Source organism: Zea mays, chromosome 6 (assembly GCF_902167145.1).
Source record: "Zea mays cultivar B73 chromosome 6, Zm-B73-REFERENCE-NAM-5.0, whole genome shotgun sequence".
NCBI lineage: Eukaryota > Viridiplantae > Streptophyta > Magnoliopsida > Poales > Poaceae > Zea > Zea mays.
The window spans coordinates 10,834,984-10,840,983 of NC_050101.1; positions in this window are offsets into that span (position 1 = coordinate 10,834,984).

Sequence of the window (6,000 nt, forward strand, 5' to 3'; positions counted from 1 at the left end):
TCCCATCAAAATTAACCTATGCAGATCATTATAATTGATAAGAACATGGCTGGGAAAAAGTAAGTGATCAAGGGCACAACTTGCCTTCAATGAGCTCCTCCTCAGCTACTTCTACTTGCTGAACCTCAGAATCCACAGTGGCTTGCTCGTCTACTCGCATCAACACAATACATACATAATATAGCATAAATTAACATCACATCAAATAGATAAATAAAATATACAATAAAATCTACACATTAAAATTGTCGGCGTTTCGAGACCGGGGGGTCCCTGGGCCGACGAGTGAATGTCGCCGCGTGCCCCAGCCCAGATGGGTCGAGCGCGAGGGCGAGCGCGAAGGGGGGAGAGCGAGGCGGCCGGAGACCAGCGTGCGAGAGGTGGGAATCCCGCGGCCTTCGTGTTCGTCCCGCGCCCAGGTCGGGTGCGCTTGCAGTAGGGGGTTACAAGCGTCCACGCGGGAGAGGGAGCGAGCGGCCCCAAGCGAGCGCCTGTCTCGTCCTCGTCCCCGCGCGGCCAACCCTCTCTAAGAGGGCCCTGGTCCTTCCTTTTATAGGCGTAAGGAGGGGATCCAGGTGTACAATGAGGGGTGTAGCAGAGTGCTACGTGTCTAGCAGAGGAGAGCTAGCGCCCTAAGTACATGCCGTTGTGGCAGCCGGAGAGATTTTGGCACCCAGCTGGTGTGATGTCGTGGCCGTCGGAGGAGCGATGGAGCCTGGCGGAGGGACAGATGTCGGAGCGGTTGAGTCTTTGCTGACGTCCTCCTGCTTTCGTAAGGGGGCCGAGAGCCGCCGTCGTCACAGAGTATGGGGGGCGCCATCATTGCCTATCTGGCGGGGCGAGCCAGATGGGACGTCGGTCTTGTTTCCTGCGGCCCGAGTCAGCTCGGGGTAGGGCGATGATGGCGCCTCCTGTCGACGTGGCTGGCCTGCGCCCTAGGTCGGGCGATGTGGAAGCTCCTCCGAAGCCGAGGTCGGGTCTGTCTTCCGTGGCCGAGGTCAAGTCCGAGCCCCTGGGTCGGGCGAGGCGGAGGCCGTCGGCTGAGGCCAGGGCGGAGTCCGAGCCCTAGGGTCGGGCGAAGCGGAGTTCATCGTCTTCTGGGGCTGAGCCCGAGTCCGAGCCCTGGGTCGGGCGGAGCGGAGTTCGCCGTCTTCTGGGGCTGAGCCCGAGTCCGAGCCCTGGGTCGGGCGGAGCGGAGTTCGCCGTCTTCCGGGACTTAGCCCGAGTCCGAGCCCTGGGTCGGGCGGAGCGGAGTTCGCCGTCTTCCGGGACTTAGCCCGAGTCCGAGCCCTGGGTCGGGCGGAGCGGAGTTCGCCGTCTTCCGGGACTTAGCCCGAGTCCGAGCCCTGGGTCGGGCGGAGCGGAGTTTCCTATGGTGCCTTCGGCCGGGCCTGACTGCCTGTCAGTCTCACTCTGTCAAGTGGCACCGCAGTCGGAGTGGCGCAGGCGGTGCTGTCCTTCTGTCAGGCCGGTCAGTGGAGCGGCGAAGTGACGACGGTCACTTCGGCTCTGCCGGCTGGGGGGCGCGCGTCAGGATAAAGGTGTCAGGCCACCTTCGCATTAAATGCTCCTGCGATTTGGTCGGTTGGTGCGGCGATTTGGTCAGGGTTGCTTCTTTGTGAAGGCAGGGCCTCGGGCGAGCCGGAAATATATTCGCCGTTGGAGGGGGGCCTCGGGCGAGACGGAAATCCTCCGGGGTCGGCTGCCCTTGACCGAGGCTAAGCTCGGGCGAGGCGTGATTGAGTCGCTCGAATGGACTGATCCCTGACTTAGTCGCACCCATCAGGCCTTTGCAGCTTTATGCTGATGGGGGTTACCAGCTGAGAATTAGGAGCCTTGAGGGTACCCCTAATTATGGTCCCCGACAGTAGCCCCCGAGCCTTGAAGGGAGTGTTAGCACTCGCTTGGAGGCTTTCGTCGCACTTTTTTGCAAGGGGACCAGCCTTTCTCGGTTGCATTTTATTCCGGTGGGTGCGCGCGAGCGCACCCTCCGGGTGTAGCCCCCGAGGCCTCGGAGGAGTGGTTTTATTCCTTCGAGGTCTTAATGCCTTGCGTAATGCTTCGGCTGGTCTGGTTGTTCCCTCATGCGAGCTGGCCGTAGCCCGGGTGCACGGTCGGGTCCCAAGTTCTCGGGCTGGTATGTTGACGCTGTCAACGGTTCGGCCGGAGCCGGGTTTGCGAGAGCAGCCCCCGAGCCTCTGCACAGGGCGAGAGGGCGATCAGGGACAGACTCGACTTTTTTCATATGCCCCTGCGTCGCCTTTCCGCAAGGAGGGGGGGGAAAGCGCCATGTTGCCCTCGATGGGCGTCGAACATGGTGTCTCCGGTGAGCTGCAAGCGGGTAATCCGAGTGGACGTCCGTGCCCCGTTCCTTAGGGGTCGGCTAGGGGCCCAGAGGCACGCCCAAAAGTACCTGCGGGTGATCTGCCGGACCCGGTCCCCTGGCGACGGGGTCCGAGGGCTCGATGCCTCCCTTTGATGGGATTCCGTTACAAGATCGCTCCCGCTGGTCTCAGAAATGTCCTAGGGTACCTCGGGAGTGCAGCCCGAGGCTTGGTTATGTATCGAACGTACCCATGGTCATCCCTCGCTCGGCGTCTGAGGCGGCTGTGAACCCTTCGGGGGCTAGCCTTCGAACCCCTGATCAGTAATGGGCGCGGAGCCCGAGTAGCCTGAGGCGGCTGTGGAACCCTTCCGAGGGGCCGACCTTCGAACCTCTGACCAGTAGTGGGTGCAGGGCCCACGCGATCTGAGGCGGCTGTCGAACCCTTTCGGGGGGCCACCCTTCGAACCTCTGATCAGTAGGGTGGCTCGGAGCCTGGTTCCTTCACAGGAAAGGATCCTTTTTGGGGTATCTCCCCTTTCCCGGTCCCTGTTGCAAGAGAGAGAAAGAGGAAAAAAAGGAAAAGGATAAGAAATCGAACGACGTGGCGTACCTTTTTTGGCGCGGTTATTACGGCGAAGGCGAAGCGTTGCCTGCTTCTCCTGTCAGAGGCGCCGCCTGTCCCGCCGCGGAGTTAATGCGACGGGGCGAGTGGTTGGCGAGGCGGCCGTTGCGCGTGCACGAGCCGTTCGAGGAACGGCTGTTTCGCTTTGCGTTTTCGAATCTCACGTCCGGTCCGGGCGGAACGTTTGAACCGGTCTCGCCTTGGCCTTTATATACCCGGGGGAGGGTCTGGTGACGGTTCTTCGCTCCGCCTCCTGCCTCCCTCTTAGGTTTTCGCAACCCGAGAGACTTAGCCAGAGAAGAGGAAACCGCCCTCCCTGCCCCTTGCGCCGCTACTTCTTCCGCTCGGTGATGGCTGACCGGGTGACCATCATCTCGCCGCGCGACCCATGGCCTTTTTCCACGGTGATGGCGAGTGATCTGGAGGATCTTGTTGGCGAGGGTTTACTTCGTCCTCTCACCGATGAGCAGCGACCGGAATGGATCCCTCCTGCGGGCGGAGTCGCTCCGTCCCCACCGCCGGGGTACGTTGTGAGCTTCGTCTCCTTCCATGAGCGGGGATTTGGTGTGCCGGCGAGCCGCTTCATGCGGGCGATCCTGTACCACTACGGGGTGGAGTTGCACAACCTCAGCCCCAACTCCATCTCGCAGGCCGCCATCTTCATAGCGGTGTGCGAGGGGTACTTGGGGATCGCCCCCCATTGGGATTTGTGGACCCATCTCTTTTTCGTGGAGCTTTTTGCCTCGCCGACGGGAGAGAGGAAAGTCCGCGCAGCGGTGCGGGCCGGCGGCTGCACCCTCCTGCTGAGGCAGTCGCGGGCGTCGCAGTATATTCCCGCCATCCTTGCGTCCTCGAACAAGGGGTGGCAGCGCCGGTGGTTCTACCTCCGGAATGACGGCGAGTTGCTCCCGCCGTTCTCCCAACGAGTAGTCACCACCGCCATCGATGCTTGGTGCCACGGGACCCCGCACGAGAGACAAAAGAACCTCGAACCCCTTCTCCAGGCCTTGGAGGCGTTGCGGAAGGGGGGACTCACCGCTGCGGGAGTGATTGCCGCCATTCACCGTCGGAGGGTGCTTCCCTTGGTGGAGCAATGACTGTCGCTTTGGGAGATGACCCTGGAGGCTGACTTGGAGGGCTCGCGGATGTCCTCTGATCCTCTTCCCTTCGACGCCCTCCACGGGCGGGTGTCCGTCGCATTGGGGAAGCCGGACCCCCATGCCTTCTCCCAGCTTTTGATGCGCCCCGACCGAGGGTGCGTGACTTTGGTGAGTGTCCGCTCCTTCCTTCTTCTTACGTCAGGTTGCTCCTGGTTCTTACGATTGGGGTTTTCCCCCTTCTTCAGGAGGTGGGGTGGCACAAGCCTTCCCTGCCACGGGTCCTGCAGGATGCGGTGGACCAAGCAGCGCGACGGGTCGCCGCGGAGGAGAAGAAGAAGAAGAAGGATGCGGAGAAGGCCCGGGCCCGCGAGTGGAGGCGGGCTCGAGACGCCTTGGAAAAGCTCCGTCGCCGGCAGGAGAGGGAGGGGCTCCTGAGGGAGCCGTCGCCGGAAACGCCCGACGACGACGACGATGATGAAGATGATGACGAGGAGGACGACATGGCCGCCCGCCTTGGCCTCAGCCCCAGCTTGGGGATTGGCCAGGAGCCGTCAAGCCAGCCCCCGAGCGGGCTGATGCCGTCAGTTCCCGAAGTCGGGATGTCGGGGTCCCGGCCCGAGGGGCGGGGGCAACCCGAGAGGGTACCTGACCCCTCGACTGGAGGAGCTGAGGCGACCCCGGGGGCCCAGGCCAGGGCGTCTGCTTCCCAAGAGCCGCCGCTCGCGCCGGTAGCGCAGGGGGGTGACCCTCAGGTCGCCGTGACAGTGCCCGGGCAATCCGCCCCCCGGGCGTCCAGGGCGTTCAAAGCAAGGGTGGCACCGAAGTTGCCGGCGAAGCGGACCTCGGCGGCGGTTCCGGGGGTCGAGATCCAAGAGACTTCCCCCCAGGCACGGTGGATCATGGCCCGGAGCGGGTAAGTATCTCGGAATGTCTTCGCCTTGGCTTTTCATTCATATGTCCTGGCCGTGATTTTTCTTTTTCCCTCAGCAAGCGAAGCCATGGCCTGTCCGACCTGGCACCCCGGAAGGCCCTTAGGACGACTCCGGCCTGTGCAGCCAGCGCCGCTCCGGGCCTTGCCGTTCAGCCGACCTTCTCGCAAGGTGCTCCGCCGCAGGGGGCCCGGGCGGCACCAGTCACCATGGAGCGGGTTCCCGAGGCTGGCTCTTCTGCTGAGGCGGCCATTGTGATTGGGGAGGCGGCTGACGCGGACGTGGCCCTGTGCCCACCGGACGTGCCGGCCATGCCGGCGCCTGCCGCTACTGAAGTCGCCGCCGTCCCAGTTGGGGGGCGATCGGTCGCCGCCGACGTTGAGACGGCTGAGGCGTCGGCGCTCGGTGCCTCGGAAGAGGGGGGCATGGAGACGCGATCCGTCCCGCTGGGCGGCAGCCTCGTCGCTGTGCGGCGGATCTCCGAGGGCCGACGCCAGCTACTCCGGTTCTGGACCCGTGAGGCTTCGAATCCCGTCTTCGTTCTCGACGATGAACGGGAGGACCAGTCCTGGGATGAGCTCCGTGAGCGTGCCGAAGCAACAGTGGGGTCGCTCCGGTTGTCGCTGGAGGTTTTCTGCAGGGACGTCCCCAAAATCCTCCAGGTAACGGTTTCAAGCATACCTTTTTTTTCTTTTGTGACCAAGGCGTCTTTCGTGACGCCCCGCCTCCTTCCCTCAGGATCTGACGGATCGGAGCACCGCCAAGTCGTCGTTCATCCGCCGCGAGGTCGACGTCTGGGGCTCGCTGCGATCCCTGAGGACCTCGCTCGCCGGGGCTACTACGCGCCTTTCTCAGCAGGGTGCCGAGCTAGCGGACCTTCAGCTGCTCTGCACCGATCTGAGAGCCGCGGCGGCAGCGGCGCGCGCGGAGGCGGCCACGGCGCGCGCTGAGGCGCAACGACAGCAGTCGGAGCTCGACCAGGTCGTCAAGGAGCGGGACCAATCTCGGGGCCGGGCTGCCGAG